This window comes from Lissotriton helveticus, chromosome 11 (genome assembly GCF_964261635.1).
Source record: "Lissotriton helveticus chromosome 11, aLisHel1.1, whole genome shotgun sequence".
Taxonomy (NCBI): Eukaryota; Metazoa; Chordata; class Amphibia; order Caudata; family Salamandridae; genus Lissotriton; species Lissotriton helveticus.
This window is the reverse complement of record NC_136072.1, coordinates 984,727,076-984,751,431: the sequence shown is the minus strand read 5'-3', so window position 1 is coordinate 984,751,431 and position 24,356 is coordinate 984,727,076. Positions and strand designations below refer to the sequence as shown.

General features: G+C 43.5%; 1 protein-coding gene and 1 pseudogene across 2 annotated transcripts in view; one reads left to right on the top strand and one right to left on the bottom strand.

The window, feature by feature from the left end:
- SGSM1 (small G protein signaling modulator 1) overlaps positions 1-24,356 on the top strand; it is a 1,153,128-nt gene that overhangs the window by 131,229 nt on the left and 997,543 nt on the right. The window lies entirely within an intron of this gene.
- Positions 4,224-5,640, bottom strand: LOC144792050 (uncharacterized; annotated as a pseudogene).

Genomic DNA, 24,356 nt, shown 5'->3' with positions numbered 1-24,356 from the left:
AAATATTGCTACGGTGGGGTGGGTGTTTTGCTGCGACCCATAAGTGCTCTTGACAGTCTATGAGAGTGGACCGCATATGCAAATCCTCATGCTCTTCACATTCACTTCCTTATGCACAGCACATCCACTTCCCTCTATTGTACGTTTCACATACACTTCCTCAGTGCAGTATCCCTTTTCACTTCCACTCCCTTCCTTTCAGACCTTTATCTTCCCCTCTCCACTGACTTCCTTTGCTGCCCCCAGCCTATGCACTCGTCTCCTTTCCACTTCCCCGTACCCACTCAATCTGCATGTCCCCACCCTAAGCAGTGCATTATCGCTGTTCCGTGTCTCTCCCAGTGTATTGTTTCTCCTCACTGTGTACTCTACGCCCCCCTTATAGTACCATGCCATTATTCTTCCCTGTTTACGTCCCAGTACACCTTCCAAATGCTCTGTCCCTCCCTACAAATTACCACTTACTGTTTAATGCACACGTTCCCTGTGCGCCACTCCTCTCTGTGCAGTGCCACCAAAATGCTCATCACCTTTGCTCTGAACCGTACCTCTCTTTGAATGATCTCTGGTTTACTGCAAGTCTTTGCTTTAATGTGTCCCCCCTCATCCTGAAGCAAGCGTACTGTAAATAAGTACATGTTGCTGTTAATGTCTGCCTGACTGCCCATCCTGTCTTCATTCCCTCAGCTGCTGTCTAAGGCCCTCCTGGGGTGGAGCAGCCCCCTCCCATTCCTTGCTTGGATTTTTTTTTCTCTTTCGTTGTCTTGTCAGTTGGTGATGACCTGAAACGTCCTCCTCCTGTCCTTTCACCCTCCTCCTACCCAACGCGTATCCCAAGAGAGGGACCCATACTGAGCATGCAATACTTCTACATCCTTTACCCCTAGGGAGAACCAGCACCAAATCAGGTCGTGTCAGGATTCGCTGCTGACTTTTCATGCTGTGTTAGTCGCATGTACATGTTGTTGCTGGTTGGTGGGTGAATCAGGGTGACATAACAAGAAGCAGTTCCTTGCACAGGCTCGCTGAACGCGTTTTTGTAACAACGGCGCGCACACTTTTGTCATATTTTCATTGAGTTTGATATGGAAACTTAAAACGCCTCTTCATTAACCCAACTATAATCAGCATTCATAACATGTCTCCACACTTACAGCCCCCATACGATTTGGAATACTGCCTTTTGAATTCTTTTAATGTAAGGGAAGGTGCTAATAATCGTATGCTCTTAATTTAAAATCCCTTATTGTAAGGGTTGCATTGATGAGTCTTATTTAGTTTGATGGCAGTAAGGACCTTTACTCAGTTTCTGCTTTAGTGGTACGCAGGGGCATTTAAGGTGGGGTCAGCACCTCAATGGCTTTATAGCATATGGGGCACCTGTTTGAACTCTTACGTGTATGTGATAACACACGTAATATTCATTTCCTCTTACATCGCTTCTTTTGCTGTGTTGTCTGAAACCCCCTGTATAATACACAGCACCTCTAATCCATTGCGGGGGTTTCTTCTCTCCCTATGTGTTAGGAAAGGCCCTTGCTGCCCCATTTGTTGAATTATATTAGCTTGAGGGCCAAGTACAACAGCTGTGGGTTTTCTCCCCAATCTGGCCTTATAGTAAGGAAGCATCATACATGGAAAAATCAGGAGAGGACGTAGTCTCAACACGCACAGCCACACACGCACAGCCACACACACACAGGCACACACACACAGGCACACACACACACAGGCACACACACACACAGCCACACACACACAGCCACACACACACAGCCACACACACACAGCCACACACACACAGCCACACACACACAGCCACACACACACAGCCACACACACACAGCCACACACACACAGCCACACACACACACACACACACAGCCACAACCACACACACACACACAGCCACAACCACACACACACACACAGCCACAACCACACACACACACACACACACACACAGCCACATACACACAGCCGCATACACACAGCCGCATACACACAGCCGCATACACACAGCCGCATACACACAGCCGCATACACACAGCCGCATACACACAGCCGCATACACACAGCCCCATACACACAGCTGCATACACACAGCCACATACACACACAGCCACACACACACACAGCCACACACACACACACACAGCCACACACACACACACACAGCCACACACACAGCCACACACACAACCACACACACAACCACACACACAACCACACACAACCACACACACAACCACACAGCCACACACACAACCACACACAACCACACACACAACCACACACAAACACAACCACACACACAGACAACAACACACACTCACACCACCACACGCACCACCACCACACACACACACACACACACACACACACACACACAACCACACACACAACCACACACACACAACCACACTGTCAGTGCACACTTTCACCAGGCACATGCACCATCAGTCGTCAGTGCACGCTTTCACTAGGTACAAACACCACCAGCCATCAGTGAATGCTTTTACCGGGCCCAAACACCACCTGCTGTCAGTGCACGCTTTCATCAGACTTTAACCAGGTACGCACACCACCAACCGTCAGTACACGCTTCCACCAGGCACACACACCACCAGCCGGCAGTTCACACTTCCACCAGGCACACACACCACCAGCCATCAGTGCACAATTTCTACAGGCACACACACCACCAGCCATCAGTGCACACATCAATTGTTAACGCATCCACAAATAACTATTTTAGCAATCGCAGTATGGCGCACTTTACTTTCAAACATATTCATCTAAAGCGCAGCATGCCACCACTGCTACAAAAATAAATAAACATTTTTTTGGCCTACAATTTATAGACTTTTGGTGCTATTGGTGTTGCAATATTAAGCAATGCCAATAGCTCAAACTTAATTAACCCGAGACCTATTGCATTGTAAATGCTTGTTTAACAGGTTTACATGGTATATTTGGCCGGCCCTACCTGTATGGGGGACAGCTACTCTATATGTAACAGGGGTCACCTGTGCGAGAATGCTATAAGGGCCCTGCCAGTGGGCTAACAGCTTGTTATCAGAAGAAGGAAGTAGGAGTAAGACTTTGTCCCCAACAAGAATTTGTCTTAGAGTGGCTTGTTTATCGTAGGTGGCTTTTTGTTTTCCTTGGGCTGCTTCTAGGTGTACTCGGACACTATCCCATAGGGTCGTCAACCTGTCCTTGAGCTTAGCTGTATACTCTAATATGGTCTTCCCCTCGTCCTCCTCCTCCCATCTTTCAGCGGCCATATCAACTAGAGTTCGGGGTTTCCTCCCGAATACCTGCTCAAAGGGGCTATGGCCAGTGGAGGACTGAGTATGGGTTCTTATGGCAAACAGAGTGAGGGGCAACTGCCTATCCCAGTCTTTGCCTGTTTCTGATAAGTCTTTTTAAGGATCGTTTTTATAGTCTGGTTATAGCGTTCCACAAGGCCATCTGTCTGGGGATGATAAACTGAGGTGCGGATCTGTCTGACTCCCAGGAGGGTGCATATCTGTGCTATGAGCTTGGACATAAAAGGTGTCCCTTGGTCGGTGAGCAGTTCTTTTGGGAACCCTACTCGGCTAAAGAAAGTAATCATGGCGTGGGCTACACTGGAGGTGGTCATACTGGACAGGGGAATAGCCTCGGGATACCGTGTTGCATAATCAACCAGGACCAAAATGTATTGGTAACCTCGGGCTGAGGTAACTAAGGGTCCGACTAAGTTACCCGAATAGGGATGGAAAGGGACGTCTATGATAGGGAGGGGACACAAAGGGGCTTTAGGAACGTGGGGAGGATTTATGAGCTGACATTTGGTACAGGCAGCACAATATTTGCGGAGATCGGAATAAACCCCTGGCCAGTAAAACCGTCTGAGCAGATACTCCTCTGTCTTTTCTCTCCCATAGTGAACCCCCTTGCTTGGTTGTGGGCTAGCTATAGTACCTGGTTGCGGTAAGCAAGGGGTACTAGAAGTTGGTATAACGGTTCAGCATTCTTAATAACTTTACTATACAAAAGACCCTTACGCACAACAAAACAAGGTCCTACCTGGTCTTCCTCGTCGTTTATGCTCCTTGCCCAGGCATGGCCTAATGCTGGGTCTTCCCTCTGTTCAGCTCTAAAACTGGCTGGTGATTTGTTTTCCGTGTCGGTACCTACGGAGGTGGAAGCGGTGGAAGGGTTAATCTGACCGTTCAATACCGACATCCTTTTCCCTTCCCTTTTTTCTCTGCGAGACTTCTTTTCTTTATAATCACCCGAAACCATTTCAGAGGAGAACAGCGGGGCATCCTGTAGCCAGCGTTGTGTCTTTCTTCAATGGAGTTTGTAAGCAGAACAGGAAATCCGGTATAGTCGGTTCCTATGATCATCTCTTCTACTAATCGAGGGATGACTCCTACCCTTAAACTGTTCTTTTGGCCCTTGTATTCTAAGGAGATTATAGCCACGGGGTATTCTTTTTGGTCTCCTTGGACACATGTGATTGACACCCGTTCTCCCTCTTGCTACTGGGTCTGTTGAACCCGGTCCTCTGCTAGAACGGAATGCCGGCAACCTGAGTCGATCAGGACTAGAGTCATGACGCCGTTGATTTTGAGGGAGAGATGATCGGCTTCCTTGCCCTCTCCCGCCCATAGGACCCTACCCTTAGTGTAACCTACTTCCATGGGTTCTGCGTTGTTTGTCTTATGTGGACAGTTACGAGCGATGTGACCCCCACTCTGCACAATTAAAACATTGGGGCGTCTGACTCCCTTCTCTTCCCAGGGGTCGGGGTAGAAATCGGTGGTCTATGAGAGGTCTTGGTGGGGATGGTTGGGGAGCTGGGTTTACTGCTCTCCACCGGTGTATGACTGCATTGGGTATACGGGGCTTAAAGGGTCTCGCTTCTGGGTTCCTCTGGTGAGCATAAGCTATTTCAATAGCGTTGTTGACAGTCAAATTGGGATGCTGTCTTACCCATGCCCGGGTGGGGGCAGGGAGACCTTCGATGAACTGTTCTAACAGGACTCTTTCGACTACTTCCTCTTTGCTTGAGGTATGGGGCTGTAACCACCTTGTGCCTAGATCTTGTATATGATAGAAATAGGCTCTGGGGTTATCCTGTGCTTGCAATTTCTCTTTACGGAAGCGGGTGCGGTACTGCTCCTGGTCGCACCCAAGTCTCTCTAATATTGTTTTCTTTATGGTTGCATAGGGAGTGGTACCAGTGGGGTTTGCAGCCTGGTAGGCTGTTTGGAGTTCCCCCGACAGTAGGGGAGCGACATACTGACCCCATCTTTCTTCCGGCCACTGTGCTGTACTGGCTACACGTTCAAAGTTTGTGAAGAAGAAATCTGAATCTTCACCGGCTCTATATTTTTGGAGTACCGAACTTGGCACATTCGGGTGTACCTTTGTGCTGGCTATTGTGTCGGTGAGCTGTTGTAAGGCAGAGTCTTGTAGGGTCTGAGTTTGGGCCATAAGTCCGGCTTGTGCTTGTAGTGCTTCTTGCAGGTGTTCTCTATCTTTCTTTGCCTCCGTGGATTGCGACTCCATTACAAGTTGTAAATGACGCTGGCCCTCGGCCAGCTGGGTTAGCATATCGTCTATTCGGATCGGTTGTGTCATTGTCTCGTGGGCCTAGTACTGGGTAGGTGTGACTGATGACGTCCTTTCTTTTGTTGTACGATCAGCGTGATGGTTTTCTTTGATCCCACTTCTGACACCACTGTCACGTTTGTACAAGAAGGGGGGAGGCTTGGTGCGGTTTTAAGAAGCTTGGTTTATTTGTTTGATACACAAAAGAAAGGTTCAGTGTCTTTTTTCCGGGGTTCCTGTCCGTTTCCGGGGTTCTGGCGATTTCCTCGTCGGTGCTGTCTCCCTCTGCTCCTACGATACTCCACCGGACGGGCCCTCGGTAAAGGAAATAAAGAAGACGGTTACTATTCAGCCCAAACTCCCTATACAAAGCAAAACAACAGGATCGTTAGTCCAAGCATACAACGCTTCTTTCCTTGGGGTTCGGTTCTAAAACAAAGGAGCTTTGTGCGAGAGGAACCTGCTTTCTTCACTATTTTATCAGGGTCTCTGAGAATAGGCTAGCCTGTCTCTCATTTCTGTCACCTCCCCTTTTGCCGAAACGGGATTGTGTCCTGCCCTTCTTACAACCCAGAGTAGTTGGCCTGGACACCCCACCAACCCACCACCGTGTTCCCAGCCCTTTTGAGCACTTGCCTGAGGCCGGGACCCACTGTTGGGATCCCGCAGCACCGTCCGTAGCGCCTTCCTTGGACCACGTCTCGGCTCCTCCAGGGATATCTCTGGTCTCGACTCGCTCTGTCCCGGTCTCCTGATCTGCTTTCTCCTGTTCCCCGGCTTAGTCCCGGTTCTCTCCGGCCTCTGACTTAGTCTTCATCTTCTCCGTTTGACTCGGTGGTTCCGCTACACTCCCTTCTCTGCTCTCCGGTTCCACCCTCGGCACAGCTGATTCCAATCTTTTAACACTGCAAGTGCCCCGCCCATGACTTCTGAGTATGGTACTCACAAGGTGGGGCCGGAAAGTGCCCCCAGAGCACTCAGGTGCGTCTTCTCTGCCGCTCAGTCCAGTCGCCTTGTCACAGGGCAGTAAGCACTTTTTTTTTTCAATTGCAGCGCCGTCCACACGCTTGTAATGGCCGCTCGGACAGCCTCTCCTGCTTCAGCCCCCACCCCTCATTGGTTTATATTATTTAATTGCACAAGCGCGGTCCATTTCAGCCACATTTGTGTATTTAATTATTTATTTAATCTCAGCAGCGCGGTCTGATTCAGTCCACTTCGGACCTGCGTGTGTATTTAATTAATTACTTCCCCAAACAAGCGCAGTACGCTTCGGCCGTGCTTGTTCTCTTTTATGTGCCTCGCTGTTCTCGGAGGACAGCTCGGGCTGCTACAACAATACTCGGCCGCTCGCTGCAGAGCACACTGCGCGCTCATAGACTCTGGATCACCACAGGCGCCCTTACATGCAGAGAATAACCAGCGGACCCCTACCACCAGCCCTATTTGAACCTTGATGCATTACTCTAATTGTGTTAATTGAATACAACTAACCATACTACTCCCAGAATTCAGTTATTTGTTAAATAAAAAGTATTACACCTTTGATATGGCGTCACCTGGTCATTATAGGCACGTATTTTATATTTACAACACATACGAATGGATTACAATATTTATATTGCACACAATTATGAGTAGCTCTCTTGATGCCCCTGGGAAATGTCAAGCTGTTGAAATAAACAATATAAATTGTACTGGTGTCGATGAATCCGTGGTGGGCGCTGTGGTTTTTGGTCCTGCGCTATGTGACTTTAAATACCTGTCAGTAATGAGCGCTTCCACCTGTTTCTGTCCCCATTCCCTACTTGCACTGTTTCGAAAACAAGCACTGGCAAAGCCAATACATCTCGCTTTTAGGACGTATTGGCTCGTCAACCGGTATAGCAATGCTGTAGAGAGAGAAAAAAAAACTGCTATGACTGGAACGCTGCTGCCACATTATTTCGGAAACGAGCACATGCTTCACTATGTACACTATGCGCTTTTTCCTCCTTTTTTTTATTCACTCATCTGAGACGGAGAGGTAAATAAAATAAAAACAAGCATTAAAAATGCAATAGGTCTCACCTTTCATTAAGTTAAAGCCATTTGCTTTGCTATACAATACCATTAGCAAAGCAAATGGCTTTAACTTAATCAAAGACTAGACCTATTTCATTTTCAATGCTTGTTAGCTTTCAGTGGTAACCATGAAAGATGAACATTACCATGCTGGTGAGAATTCTGATACCAACTGTTGTGTAGTTCCTACTAATCTGTAGGATTTGCATGTTTGTTGGACAACATAAACTAGGGGTTTAGTGCCTAGACTGAACCCCCCCCCCAAAGGATATGTTTGCCTATAGACCAGCTAGCTCACTGTGCTGCCGTCACCCCCAAAACCTGTATCTGGCTACCGCTGGACATGACAACCCGGACCCCTCTGGGATCGTAGAAACAGATCAGAACCTTTTGCTCTGTCATTTGTGTTTACTTGTGCTCAGAGAAATATACAGAATAAATAATGGGATGTCTTCAATATAATTATCAAACCAATGTTATCCTTGTATAGAATACATGTGCTGGGATAATCAGTAGACAGTAGACAGAAGGCACTGCGTCATACTCCTCTGAGTGGCCCATCTGTGGAGAGTAAATTGAATAAATGTGGGCGTGTCCCTAGCGCACAATCTCAAGTCGTGCCTCTGATGAGGGCAGGAGCCCAGAAACGCGTCAGGCATATAACTTTCCACACCACAACTGATACCGCATCGAGATGCTTTGTGTGCCTTACCCAATTAAATTGTTGTTTTCAGCTGATGGAGTGTGCGAGCTTTGTCGACGGACGACTTGGGAGCCTATATATATATATATATATATATATATATATATATATATATATATATATATATATATATATATATCCTATCAATCCGTCACTCCTCGGCAATCGTACCGTCGACAGAGATGGACCTCAGAATCGTGCAGCAGTGTTCTTTATTGCTATTTGCTGGGTCTGACACGTTTCGGCTCAGAAGAGCCTTGATTACATGACACAGAAGTGAGATAACATTTCTTATTTAAAGTGACGAGTGCCTGTTTGTGAAACATCACGTGTGCAAATCAGCAATGAACATAAAAGAAATATTTATATACACCAATGTAAATGGATGTTGATCTGAGCAGATATATGTACACTAATTTATACGAAACATTGAAATCGAGTTTTTCCAATCTCAGACATTTACTTTGTATTCTTTTATAAATATATACTTGTCTTTAATTGTCGGGTAATATGTTGTATCGTATTAAATGCTATTGTATAAACTTCCTCTATGGTTTCTAACCGATGGACTATGACAGCATCGTCATCTTCGCATTGTCATAGGTCCTTGAGTCTCTTTTATTGAGTGGTTTGTGACCCTAATTTGGACAAAAGAAAATTATTTTATATATTTTTCTCTCGTATTGTTATATTGTGATCATTTTAGCATTGCTTATATATTTAATCTACTCATTTGCTGATCGCAGAATAATTTTGTGAAAAGGGTTGTGTATTGTACTATTTATCAAAGTGTTTAAAGTGCTAAGTGCTGTGAATAAAAACAAAGTTTGTATTTGTTATTTTCATTTTCATTATTAATCGAGTGAGATTGAGGTCTCCTCAAAAAGTGTATTTATTTATGTTTGTGCAAAACCTCCTTTGTCTGTACTGCCGTTTAATTTAGTTGCTGGAGCTAATGTTGTCTGCACTATGCATTGTGTATACCCACTCAATTTGCTAAATGTGAGAGATAATACCGGTATAAATACCAGGGACGTTACATTTAATATCTCTAATGCAACCAGTGTTAGGTATAATTTTTAAACCTAGTTTTTAGATGAGCCCAGGGAGTCCAGTATATCATATGCCATCTAGTTTGCCACATGGCAGTTCTGTTTCTACTTATGGACTGTTTTAGAATAACCTACTATCTTTAAAATTCCAACAGATAGTCATTACATATTTGGCAAGATACACGTTTCAATGGATAAATATATAAATACTGAAATAAATATTCTAATAAATATGCAGTGCAAATATATCAACGCAATAAATAGATAAATATGTAAACACACACATATATTGTTTAAATATATCTGATAAGCACTTCTCATTGAGTATATAAAAAGTAAATAAAATCATTGGATAAAATAGTTAGATAAGACTCTTTAAAACTCTTTCAAAACGTCAGGTATTGTGAATATGTCGGTACCCAAAAAATCGTTTTCTCTAAACTAGTACTGAATAAATTCATAAACATGTATATAGATCTTCTGACATATTGAGCCCATTCGGTTGCTTTGTGTCCATCTCTATGATATACCTAGTTTCTAGCTTTCTCAAGGTACTCTCTCTGTTCCCACCTCTTCTGCTGGGCGGAACAGCGTCAATCACATAGTACTTGAGACCCTTGTTGTTAGATAGGTGACAACCTCTAAAATGTCTGGCAACATGGTGGGTGTTATCTTGATTGCTAATGGCCCTCAAGTGTTGTAGCACACGTTTGTGTACTTGTAATTTTGTGCTGCCAATATATAGCAGATTACAGGGACAGGAAAAGATGTAGATTGCATGGTCAGTTTTACAAGTTAGAAGTTTTTTTATGCTGTGCTCTCTGGGGCTAAATGGTGTTTGATAGCTGATTCTGTTCTCACCATGCTGACATGCCTTGCATGTTATGCATTTATTTATTTATTTAGGATTTGTAATGCGCGTAGCTGCCTCAGCGACGAGGCGTCCCAGCGCAACCAGAAACGCCATGAGCCCCAAGACCCCCTTGTGCTTTTGGAGCCAGCTTGACCCCTCTATGATTTCTGGACTTGTTTTAACCAGCTGGTCCCTCATAGATGGGTCCCTACTGTACGTGATAGCTAATCTATGAGATAGATCAGATCCAGTGACCGGACTTTTGAGTACCAATGGCCAGTTTCACTTAATAATGGCATGTAATTGTTTGTGCTGGTTGCTATATTGCATGATTAACCTGAACTCTTTGCCATCTTCCTGATTGTCATTAGTAATCAACTTCTCTCCAATTTCTAGTTTGTCCTGTAATAACTCCTCTCTGGGCCGGACCATAGATTTGGTTATAGCGGATTCAATAGTTTTTCTTCAATAGCCCTTGTCAAGGAACTTATTCCTAGATTCTGTTTGTGCTGCCTAAAGATCTTTGTATCTACTGTGTTTACTTGTCTAAGCCGCAACATCTCACCGTAGGGAGTACTGTTGACGAAGTGTCGGGAATGGGCACTACTGGCGTGCAGGGTAGAGTTCCCGGATGTTATTTTTCTGAACAATGTTGTCTCTATTTTGTTGTCTTTGATATACACTTGTGTGTCTAGGAATGCAACAGTGATATTACTAACGGTGGCAGTGAAATGTACATTTCTCTAATTTGTGTTGATGTCTGTCACAAATTGCCTGGCTGACTCCTCAGTGGCTTCCCATACAACAAATAGGTCATCAATATAGCATAGTCATGTTCTTATATTGTTGTTAACATATTGAGAGTGTGTGGTGTTCAGGACTAGCTCCTCCCACCATCCCATATGGAGACCGGCATAACTGGGGAGAAGCTGGCCCCAATAGCTACGCCCCTTGTTTGCTGGTACAGTACACAGTTAAACATAAACACGTTATTGTGTAAACAGAAAGTCACTATATCTAATAGCATTATCTTGTGTTCGCTAGAATGTTCAGAGTCTTTGTTTAGAACATGTTCCATAGCCTTTACTCCATCATCATGTTGGATGCTCGTATACAGAGACGTCACGTCTAATGCCAACATGTAGTAACTGCTTTTCCAGTCGATTGGTTACAATTTTCTCAGGAAGTCGCTTGTTTCACGAACATAAGATGGCAACGTTTTCTCGTGATTTTGAAGAAAGTAATCTACATACTGTGGTGTATGTTTGAGCAGACTGTTGTGGGCTGATATTATAGGTCTGCCCGGAGGTTTCACTGGATCTTTATGAACCTTTGAAATAAAGTAAATTGTGGGTATTATTGGATTGTCATTCTTTAAAAACTTGAATCCCTGTGTTGTGATTAAAACCCATTCTTTTCCATGTCTGCAATTTATGGTAGAACTCAGTATAAACAGACTTGAGGTTCAAACTGCTTATTCTTGCATAGCAGGATCAGTCATTAAATTGGGCATATGCTTCCTTAGTATAACCCACTTTGCTCCAAATCACAATATTGCCACCCTCATCTGAATTGCGTATCACAATAGCATTATTCTCTTTCAATTTTTTCATTAACTCCTGATATTTTCAGTCTTGACATTTGTATTTGCTTCTTGTGCTTTGTATTTTGTGATTTCATTCGAGATATATTACACATACACAGGCATATCAACAAGACAGTAATCTGGCATACTCCTACTATGCAAAACCCTACTCTAAGTGTACCTAGAGTTTGTGTTTATGTGTGAATCCAATAACCCCCCCCCCCCCCCTTGGGATGAGCCAACCCCATTACCTGGTGAGAGAGAATGTAGGAGCCCGTCATGTTCATGAACTGGACACCCCCTCCCGGAGATGTCAGACCGCTCGAACACAACAAACATTTTCACCAAATCCCTTATTCCCCAAACCACCTACCTCAGTTCTCCCAACATTTTGTCATTCAGAGATCGTAAACCAGCACATTCAGTCAAGGAAAGTTTGCGATGGCCAAAGTCCTGATGAGGTTGGCTGCCAGGTAAGAGGACATTGACAGTATAGGCATACAGATGGAAAAATATTACAGCAGTATTTAGTGTTAGAAGAGTTACACCACTGTTAAAGCAGTAACATTGATTGGTTGTCAAAGATTGACATTAATGAATTGGTGAAGATTAGCATTAAAAGGTCAGGATGATGTAGGCTTTGTGAACAGAAACTTGTATGGATTAGTGACGAGTAGGGCGAAGGTTTGGCATGGTTGGGTTTGGAAGGTTGTCGCAGAAAAATAGGCTTGTTACAAACAGCAAATGGTTGATGAGGAAAAATAGTACTTTTTGAGAAGAACATCTGAACTTTAGGAGTAGTCAAGATTTCATATTTGGGTTCATGTAGTTTTGGAAAATTGCTTTATGTATGCATTAAGCTTTTTGTGCACTCTACTTAAAGTGAAATATTAATTTATTTTCTTGCACAGCAATGTTTATTTGGTTTGAGAAGCTATTTATTTATTTTTAATGGTTTTCAACAATGCCCAAAGATATCACAGCACTTTACAAAGTAATATGTAACATGATCCAGAAAAGTGGGTGTGAAATAAACGGTGATAAAATAAGTTGGAATAAAAATGTTAAACAATCCGAATACATTCTGGTGAACAAAAATGGATTCGAAATTTGCATAACTTAGCGCTGATAAAGCACATAGTTCTACAAGGGGGCGATTTCTGGACATAAGTTACTGGAATTAATATAAAGAGAATGTCTAAAAATAGACACTTTCTAGTTGAGTTGGCACAGGTTAGCATGAGTAGGCCAAATGTAATTTGCAGAGGTTTATTGATTTGTCCTAAGAATCAAACAACGCATTATGTAAAAGGATTTTTGAATTACATGATTGCCGGAAGTTAAATGGTGTACAATACACAATAAAATGAAGTTAAAATTAAGAGGTCAGGTTGTATACTGCAGTTTTGATTTCTGAACGATCTTGTATAATGTTCTGTATGGTAGTGTATGGACACCATGATTTAGACAAATAATTGAATTGGATAAAATATAGAAATATAAAGCAAAAGGATTTCTTTTGAGGTCTTTCTCGAAGCAGGAGTCTGAAGACTTAATGGAGAGAGATGGGTGATGAGTTCTAGAATTGTGGCGCATAGAGAGATTGGGTTATCATTTAGTGTTTCTCGAATAATGAACAGTTCATAAATAGAGATTCAGGACTCCACATGAAATCTTTTCTTCGTCAAATTCTCAATTCATCTGACAGGTGGGAAAGAGAGCCTATTTGAGGGTTTTACGTAAGTCAAGCTATTTTGTTTAAGGTCCGGCTTCTAAGGGTGGCCTTTGGTGTATTACAAAAAGGGGTGTTATGTCATCATAATATCTGATTCTCAAGCAAAATGAATGGCTGCATTAAAGGTACGCTTCATAGGATCTTGGTGTACTTTTGATTTGCCTGTGAGTCAGGAATTTTAATGTCTGATGTTTAATATCTTGCATTACCCATTTGAAATAGGTCGCACTTGGTTTAATGCGAAATTGAAAAATTACTCTTTTGTATAGTGTTTCCTAGAAATTTGACTACAGTCAATCGCAGACTTGCAGTTAAGGATGTTGCAGGACTATTAGCTTTCAGAAGAGAGATGAAAATAAACCAGAATTTCTTTTAAAGTGTTCATGTGCAGTTCCACTAAACATCACTCTACATAGGTGTGTACCTGATGTTGGGTATTGTGGGCCTCTCTGCATAGGGTCATACTCTTTCATTTGTAAGGAAACCAGTATAACCTCTGACTGCTTTGAGCATACCAAAGTGAAGATATTCTTTAATCAAGGCATTACACTTCCAATGCCGATTTCATTGGGCAGAAATGGAGAGTTAATGGATTATCAGCTCTTTGCAAACATTCTTTATTAACCCAATGCCACCAAGGAAAGTTGTGCCACTTTTTTGACTCCAATGAGTGAGAGTGAATATGCCCAAACTGACTTGAGCCTATCAGATGGGTGAATAACCTTTTGTTTTCTTGGAATTTCAGTCTCTCTGCTTGACCAGACTGCCACACATCCTATTCATCCTTGCATTAAGGCTGATTTGATTATTCATGAAGTGGACAATCCGGTTGTTAGAAATGAGAATTGCTCTTGCCATTCATGGACTTCTGTTGCAGTCCTTGCAGGGACGCCACAAGATGTTCATACCTGACATCCCTTGCTTGTAATGTGACGTCACATGGAGGGCACTAGCTTTCTGCCCTACAAGACAAACTGTATGATGTGGCAGAGGACTGTTCCACTCAGTCCAATGCCCTCTGTAATGAATTCTGCTGCATGCATGGTTACAATGTAACGTAATGCAAACAAATGTAAATGGGAAAGGCAAAAGTACCCAATCGGGATAAATAAGAAAAAAGTGTGGCACACTTTGTTTTGCATAATACCACTATGAATTGAGCAAAATGGTAATTTTTTATCATTATTATGTATATGTTGTAATAATGTTCAAAACGTACTGCACCAAGTTACTTTGCAAACCACATTGGACCATGATTACTGTTTTTTTGTTGTAAATATAGTTCCTTTCCAAACCAGGCCTCGCATCTGACTAAACTGATTATGACACTTCAGTCGAGTATTGGTACTGAAATAGAATGAGGTCAGAAGTAAGCACCTTGATTCTTGTGAGTAGCCTCCTATTGTATAGCCAAAAGGTATTTTGAAATATTTGAAAAATGAATCGGATATCACTTTTTTCAACCACATACGGACTATTTTCAAGGCACCAAATTATCGAGGTGATACATATGTATATAATCACCGTATTCCCCTTTATGATGAGACCTCTGTGAATGTTACAACCAGAATTTGTTGCTTCTCTTTACTTGCTGGCTGGGATGCTCCCCAATTGCTAAGACTTTTTTTAATTGTGTTGTAGTATAGCTTTAGTTAAAAAATATAACAGCTTTGCCTAAATGAGAGCTGTGTACACCATGCCAACATTCTCCTGATGGAAATACTTAAAGGGGAGGTGTATGAATTTCTGTTGGATTAGTAAATACCTTGGCAGGAATAAAAGTATATAACGGTATGGAAACAAATCGAGACTGACAATTTCTGACAGTAATCGAAAACTTATACTGCCTCTAAAGAATGTCAAAGAATTGGCTAACGCAGGATTATACAGACATTTTAAAAATACTACACATCTTTCTTCTGAACCGTTTTTAAGTCCGAAAGGAGGGTATTTTATAATTTAATTTCCCAATATAAAGAGTTGCTGTCTATTATGTAAATCATAATCTTGTAGAAGAAACCTTTCCTCTTTCATGTAGTATACTACCTGCAATCCATTTTGATTTATAAAAATGTCAAAGTAAGATATTCTGGATGGAATATTAGGATAATAGTATTTTTATGATACCCATCTAAAACAATCATAGATCCAGTCTGCGCCTTACCTTTTACAGTAGCCACTGTCACTTTAGTTCAGATCATTCCAAAACATCTTTTAATGCAACCCCCATTCATCAGTTTAGTGCAGATAACGTATAGAGTGGGGCTACAATGCCTAATTGAAATATCTAAATGAAAGTGTACTTTGTCAACTTCAATTGTAAAACTTCAATAGGGCTTGCCTACTTTTTAGGGCTCGTTGCTCCTTCGCAACAAGTTAGTAAATGTTTAGTCTCTGCATGATCAGTGCCGCCTTGTCGCTCCGTCAGTCTCCCGGTGTGCACAGGTTTGTTGTAAAAATAAACCTGGTGCTGGAGGTGCGGGGTGGGGGGACATCGGGCTACCATCTGCAGTGACACTCTCCTGATGGTGCTTAATCACTGCTAGTATTTCAGCCCCGCTGGGAGGGAAGGGTTGTCGAACACGTTGGTAGTGCTGGCCACCAGGTAGGCATTTCCCCACATTGTCTCTGCAGGGTATTTTTAAAGATGCTAACAGGTGATGGCCCCGAATTCTGCATCCACAGGTTATTTGCAGACTAAACCCTAAATTCTTATTTTGAAGCTACTCCCTGCCTGCTCACACCAGAGGCTGCATAGGACTTGGCCTTCGTGTGGCCAGTAAACTACATTTCCCACCTGCACCTTTGCAGGGTTAGGTACCTCTTTTCGCATGCCTCTGCGCGCACACAAACCATGGCAGACGGTAAGGCAGTAGATTGTGTGTTTCTAGGGGGCCGACAGCATTTTTTCCCCTGCCTTTATGATTACCACTTTATTTGCCTCTGTGCAGCAGCAGCTTTGTCAGATGCACTGCCGCTGACTGAGGTGTCCAGGCACCTGCTGAGTTGCATGATTAGCGAATTAAGGCATTGGGCGATCTCTCTGGTGTGAGAGCTTCATTTTCGGCTGTTGGTTGGAACTGGCGGAGGGTGAGGAGGGATGGCCGGGCGTTCGCCTGTATCTAATTTGTGGATGAGAACTGCATGCAGTGTTCCTACTCTGAGACCAGTGTTCCCAGCAGAACATTCTATGGAAATGCCAGGCTACGCTTCCTCTAACGTGGGGCAACCCAGGCAAAGCCATTTGGGCCTCCGTTCCACCAGGTGGAATAATGAACTTTGTTTGCTGGTAGGTGAGCCATGATAGTGTGCATTTCGTAAATTTTTATTTTTGCAAAATTAACACACTGCACTGATCATGGATCAGTTGTTCAGAACATTTCTAAAAACATACTTTTTCTGGTGCTGTCTTCCTGGTTATCTGTCTAATTTTTAAGCATTACCCTTCCATTGTAACTTTCACTTGAATTGTTGTCCTTGTTTGTACATGAAGCCTGCCCCCATCCATACCAGTATTAAATGGAATACATTACTCCTGTTTAATTGTGTACGCTTCACCTTGAATCAAAGGTGTCCGTTCAGAAGCTGGAGCATGAGATCACAAGATAGTGGTCTCCATGCACACTTTACTTTGTACATCATGGACGTAACCACCTCTTGCCTGCTTTAGGGATCCTTTCCTGAAGCTAGTGTAACCTGTTAGATTGAGTGGGCTGGGGTACCCCCGTCTCTTTTCTTGTGATTATAACTTTCCACTTAGTTAATTGAAATATCACAATTTTAGTGCCATTGAGCTCTGTGGCTGCACCATTTTTGCTTGGATCCACAACTTGTACTTTACCACTTTTAACTAGCGTGACTTGACTCCCTACTGCAGAAAGTCACCCAAGAGGAGTGTAAATTCCAAGATGCTCTTCTTCAGGACTAGGTGAAGATTGTGAACTTTGCATAAAGCCGATCCTTGTTGGAGGAGTATAAGCCAAACAGTTGTCATAAATCCTGACCCTGGAGCCAATAACCAGTACACCAGCTAGACTTCGCTGAGTGTGCTCAAAGGCATTTGCCTGGGTCAAAAAGTTTTCCAATAGCTGCTTTTCTTAATGCCAGGATAAGCCTTGACCATATAGAGAGTTGTGCTCCTGGGCGGAAAAGAAGTGGAGATGAACAGCCAGAAAGGAGATGAGCCATCTCAATGACCGGAAGACCATCACAAGGCCCAGCTTACTATCGCTGTGGAAGTCACGTCAACGGTCTTAGCTGCCCACGAAGTACAAGAGCCTTGCAGTCCAGCTGGGCAGCCATCAAAGTATTATCAGAGCTTTGCCATGGAGCTGAGCAAGAATTTCATGCATTATCCTAAATCTCGCCTACATTTTGATTCCACATATAGTAGCCTATCCAGCCTCATAAGAACTTTGTGCCTCTTGGCTCATGCCACTGGGGATATGTTCTTTTGGCTGTGGCTGATTACTGTGTTTCTTGGACCTTTCGATTCTTCTCCTTACTGTTTACATTGATCGTGGATCTGAAGACTAAATTCCAGTTCCCAGTTAAAAATGGTAGATTATTTTTCTTGTGGCTGCCTCCATTCCTGTTGGTGTGTCTGCCAGTGGACAAAAGGAATGAAATTATCTGGTTTGAGATACAATTTTGTCCCCAGAAACTACCAATTGGTTGTTTACTTACTGCTCCATTTCTCCCCAACTCAAAAAACGTGGGAAGCCTCTGAGGTTAGTTTGGCTCCTTGATTAATCTGTCCCTGAACTGTGTCCTTCTTTCTCCATCCAGTTTTTACTCCCCTCATCATTATCCTCCAACATTTCTCCCCCTCCTCTCTCACTTTCTTCTGCTCTCTGTCCTTCACGCCCTCCTTTTCTCCTCCCCTTCTCTACCCTTGTTCATTCTGCTGATCTCTCCTTCCACTTCTTTTTCCCCTGGTTCTCTTTCACTCTTCCTTCTAGCATTCCCCATCTGCCCACGCATTCTTGGATTCCCCAGTTTAAAGTACTCTGCACCCCTTTTACTTTGTTTCTCCTTCCCCCTCTCAGGTTTTATTTGTTCTTCTCTGTTCTTGCATGTCATCTCTCTCACACACACACACTCTGACACACTCTCACACACTCTCTCTCACACACACTCTCTCACACTCTCTCTCTCACACTCTCTCACACTCTCTCTCTCACACTCTCTCACACTCTCTCTCACACACACACACACACTCTCTCACACACACTCTCTCACACACACTCTCTCACACACACTCTCACACTCTCTCTCTCTCTCACACACACTCTCTCTCTCACACACACACACACTCTCTCTCACACACACACTCTCTCTCACACACACACTCTCTCTCTCACACACACACACACACACACACACACACTCTCTCTCACACACACACACACACACACACACACACACACACACACACACACACACACACACACACACACACACACACACACACACTCTCACACACAGTAAAGCCTTCTACTGCCACCACTCTACCACTCTCTCCACCAACAACTCTACCCCTTTATCCGCCACCACCCTATCCGCCACCACCCTCTCTGCCACCACCCTAGCGCCCACACCCTAGCGCCCACACTCTAGTGCCCACAAAAATAAATAAAATTCTACATACTCCATTTACTGAAAATGAATACGAGGGGAAGCAAACTAAAAAAACTTTAAAAAACCGGGGTAGGAGAACAACTATTAGGACCAATGGATGACTTTATCTGTAAGGCAAATACATTTATAGATCAAAGCATCAGCCTGATTGAGAGGAGAGTATCAACTGAACTTGCATTCGCAAGGCGATCCTCAATGGGACCACTAGCAACCGCAAGAACTCCAGAATTACAGTCTGCTCCAACCCAAATTTCAGCGGGTACAAACAGACTAAGTCTCCCAAATAATGTAGATCTTTATGCCTCACAACTCTCCGTAACATTCTCAGAAGACGAGTTAGCGAAAACACCTGAAATCTTCCCTGACCACACCCCGGAGGAGCTAAGGTTAGCTAGAGGGAGAAGGGAGGGAGCTATAAAGAAAAGGAAGGGTAGGGATAAGGTAGCTAATACAGTTGACAACAACGTGGCCGACCATATAGATTTGCTCGATACCGCAAATTCGGCAGACGTACTACAACAATTCGCTGACCCTGTCAATAATCTGATAACGATCCACCATCCTCCACAGAACATCCAAGATACCATCACCTTAGAATCCCCCCCCCACTAACAACGGGCAAGGAAAGGGAAGCATCAAGGCTAATAAAGGAGATAGCTTCCCTTCTAGATTCCTTTTTTCGCCCAATTGAAACTAGACTGCTTAAAATCGAGTCTCAATTGACTAAACTCGCTAGTTGTCCTAAGCCAATACCCATACAAGGTCCGTCAAATACGGGTACGAACACCTCGGCTACATTGCCTTCACAAAAGAAAGCTACAATTCTAGCCCCCTCGTTGCTTAAGCAGCAACCCACAGTAAAAGCCCCTACAGCACCAAAGGCTCCCGCTGTACAGAAACCCACGCCCAAGGTTCTTACAATTCCCCCGCAGAGCAATATTGCACCAAATACACCTAAAGCAAATGCATCAACCATAAACACTCCGGGCTTTAAAACTCCTGCCACCAAAAAAACAAATCCTCCAAAAAATATAGGAGGTATTAGAGGGACCACTGATAACAGGCTCCCTCCAAATATGCCACCTGAGGCATCCCCATATGTGGTAGTGATGACTGGGGTTCCTGAACTAACGGGTGAGGGGATGGAACCCAACTGGTTGCTGAAAAATAAAGTACAGTATTGGTTGAACACAAATCGACCTGTTCCGCCAACCTGGACAACCAGTATAACAACAGTCTGTAGGACTCCATGGGTGGGATACAGGAAAAAAAGTATACAGGGAGATTGCATAGTGATCACCTTCAAGGACCCTAGCATAGTCGAGTATATTTGTTCCTGGGACTATAATAATACTACTGGAGGGATCGGTACAAGACCCCTTTCTTTCTTCTACCCAAAAAGACATTATAACAATTATTCGAATGAATCTGATAATATCTGGCGAAAAGCAGTCCCACAACCATGGGAACTAGACTTCGCTGGGCCTAAAACATCTCAGCGATATAGCGATCCTGATAATTCTTGGTGGTCAGCAAACCAGAGTTATCATCATCAAGAGGGCCCGTGGCAGACTGTGGGACCACAGAATAGAGGCAGAAACTGGGAACAGTGGGACAGACCGCGATACCGATCATATAGACCTATCTATAGAGATAACCCGCATTGGCAAAATTGGCCAGGCATACCGACTATGAACCGGTTTAGCAGCCTGGAAATGGTCGACTGACCACGAGCTGAAACTCAGGAGCCCCTACAGGCCAGTTCGGTTCTATTCGAAGACCCTATAGATCCATCAGAAACCAAAACGGCAGATCCAGATAAGGAAACTTTACAGCTTCCGGTGATTTTCTGGAACATTGCAGGCCTCCGACCAAAAATAGAGGACGGCTCTGCGGCCCGATTTTTGGAGGAAGGTAAAATTATATGTCTACAGGAGACATGGGCTACGTTGCCCCTACATCTTGTAGGATATAAGACATATTTTTCCCCCGCCCTTCCAAGCAGTGCAGGCAGACCTAGCGGGGGACTGGTAACCTATATAGCCAACACAATAACTGACTTGAAAGTAGTAGAGGCAGATTCTTTTTTAAACTTCCAATTGTTCACACTTGTAATAGGTAAAAAACAAATTATTATATTAATAAACTTATATAATAATTTAGAGGATGAAATTTTCTCAAACATCCTCTCTATAATTCAAGAAAAAATCACCCATCATAGACACCTGTATGAGAGTAAGGGCAATGTCCATATATTATGGGGAGGGGATTTCAACTTACACCCCTGCCCTTTGAGGAACAACCAGACCTGCGGAATGGTGGATGAATACGACAACCCTCTAGTGCACTTCCTCCATTCACGAATGGGGATGGCTATGAACAAGATCCTCTCAGATTTGGAACTGCAAATAATAAACCCAATTCGATCAGCAAAGAATCAACTAGAACCTACTTATCGAGGAAGGGGGCACGAGACCACAGTTGACTATATAATCACTACAGAAGGTTTAAAGGATCAAAGCAGGAATTTTGAAATTCTGGATAACATCCTAAGCGACCACTCTGCCCTAAGGTTAAATTTACAGCTGAACCAACCAAGATCTTTTATGGCAACAATAGCAAATACTCTATCACAGAATAGGTTCGAACTGGGCAAAAAAAACGGATACACTATAAAGTGGGAAAAAGTGGATCCTAATAAGCTCACTAACACATTAATAAAGTCTGCTTATAACAATATAATGATATGACTGGATTCCCAAGCAGATGCCAAGTTAATCCTGGAAAATTTCAAGATGATATTAGACCAAATAAAAACACTGTTGACCAGAACACCCAAACTAAGCAATCCAAGCACTACAGGTTGGTTTAACCACGACTGTACTAAGGCACAGACCAACTTAAGAAAGGCACTTGGAAAATCAAACAGAGACCATCTAGAGATCCAATACCTCCGTCGAGAGTACAACAACGCCAGAAAGACAAGGAAAAAAGAGCCGAAACTGTCTTTGTGGAACGCTCTGCATAAAAGCGCACTCATGAAAGATAGTCAGTCTTTTTGGCGAATAGTTAAGTCTCCCTTGCTATCGGACTCTAACACTCCTCAGGTCGACGTCGCCATCGATGAGGAAACTTGGGTGAACTACTTCTCAAAAATCTTTGAACTAACATCGCTAACAGAAGAATGCCATTTCAATCTTCCCCCGGTAGTATTCCCAATATCGATAGACTTTGAACTACAAGACGTCGAAATGGCCCTACTGATGAGTAAGAGCGGTAAAGCACCTGGCCCTGACGGGGTCCCAGTGGACTTATTTAAACATCTCCCTGATCTCTGGTCACCAATACTCACAAGAGTCTGTATAGCAGCAGCGAAACTTGGACTGTTGGAGTCATGGTCAAGCTCTATCATGGTCCCCATCTTTAAAAAGGGGGATCGACAAGATACGAAGTGTTATCGACCTATCTCGCTGCTAGACTCTCTGGGCAAAGTAGTCGGCAGAGTCGTCTTGGAAAAACTTCAGCAATGGGCAAAAGACAAAAACATCCTCTCGGACCTCCAGTTTGGGTTTAGGGAAGGTTTTGGAACAGTGGAACAGGCCCTTAACTTAAGCATGCTAGTTTCGAAATACATTCACGCAAAGCCAGGGACAATTTACATGGTCTACGTGGATTTGTCCTCCGCGTTTGATTGCGTGTCGCATGCGAAGCTCTGGACTCTGCTAGGTTCATTAGGGGTCGATCCTCCCCTTCTGGATTTCCTAAGGGAGTTATACGGCGAAGCCTCCGCAAGAGTGAGATATGGAACAAAAGGAGAGTTAACTGCACCATTTAGGGTAGAGAGAGGAGTAAGGCAGGGATGTGTCCTAGCCCCCTTCCTCTTCTCCCTGTATACCAACGGACTGGAGGAGACTATGCTGAGGGGGGGGCAGGACCTGCCCAGATTGAAACACCGCCTGATCCCCGCACTGCTCTATGCGGATGACGCAGTTATTTTAGCACGAACTCCTATCGAGCTCCAGAAATCTTTATCTAAGTACGCTGACTTCATGGGTGCCTTGGATTTACACATTAATGTAAAAAAAACATTTGTCATGGTAGCGGGTGGTCAACGAAAAGCCACAAAGACTATCTATTTAAAAGACCAAAAAATTGAAAAGACCTCACAGTACCCTTACTTGGGCATCATGATCGATGAAAGCCTAAATTGGAAGGCTGCTGTTGAGGCCAGGAGACATTTGTTTAAAAGAGCAATTCTAGCAGTGATGAACTTTTCAAAAAGACTTGGAAATAGACCATCAGTAGAATTGTTAAAGATTTATGCTGCAAAATGCCAGGCCATCGCTCTCTATGGGGCAGGGATTTGGGGACACACAGCCACTGGTTCATTGCAAAAAGAGGAAAATATTTTCATGAGATTCCTCTTGTCCACGCCAAAAGGCTCTTCCATCTATGCCTCTCATATGGAGCTGGGAATCCCATATTTTGAAGACTTAATAAAAATCCAGCCACTTTTACTTTGGAGGCGCGTCTGGTTGTCAGACAAAAACCTGCTGACCAAAAACATCTTAAAGGACTCCATGGAATTGGATCATGTACATAAAATAGCATGGCTCTCCTATATTAGACACTTCTTTTCGGACCTGGGACTACAAAAGTATTATTTCACCCCAGAAAAACTAAATGAAATATCTAAGAAGGACCTGAAACAAACTGCGCTGAGCCATCTAGAGTCCTTGAGACTGACTCTGCTGTCAAACAAAAAATCTGTGACCCATGCGAATATGATACAGCATAGCCCGAAAATCCAGCTTTATCTGACTCTAGAATTTACAACATACGATAAGATGCTCCTAACAAGGTTCAGACTGAATCTTTTTTATAGACTTGTGACTTTCCCAGAAAAAAATAATTGGGACTCAAACTTGGCCCCCTGTCCATGTGATGATTTGTCTCAACAGTCAACCATTCATACAATTTTGTTTTGCAATTTTTTTTACACCCATAGAAAAATCTGGCTAATCCCTTTACTAAAAAATTGGGGCTATAGACAGTGTCGCCCAGCCATGTTAGCACTACAGATGTTGGAGTCTGAACGTACTTGTTACCACGTA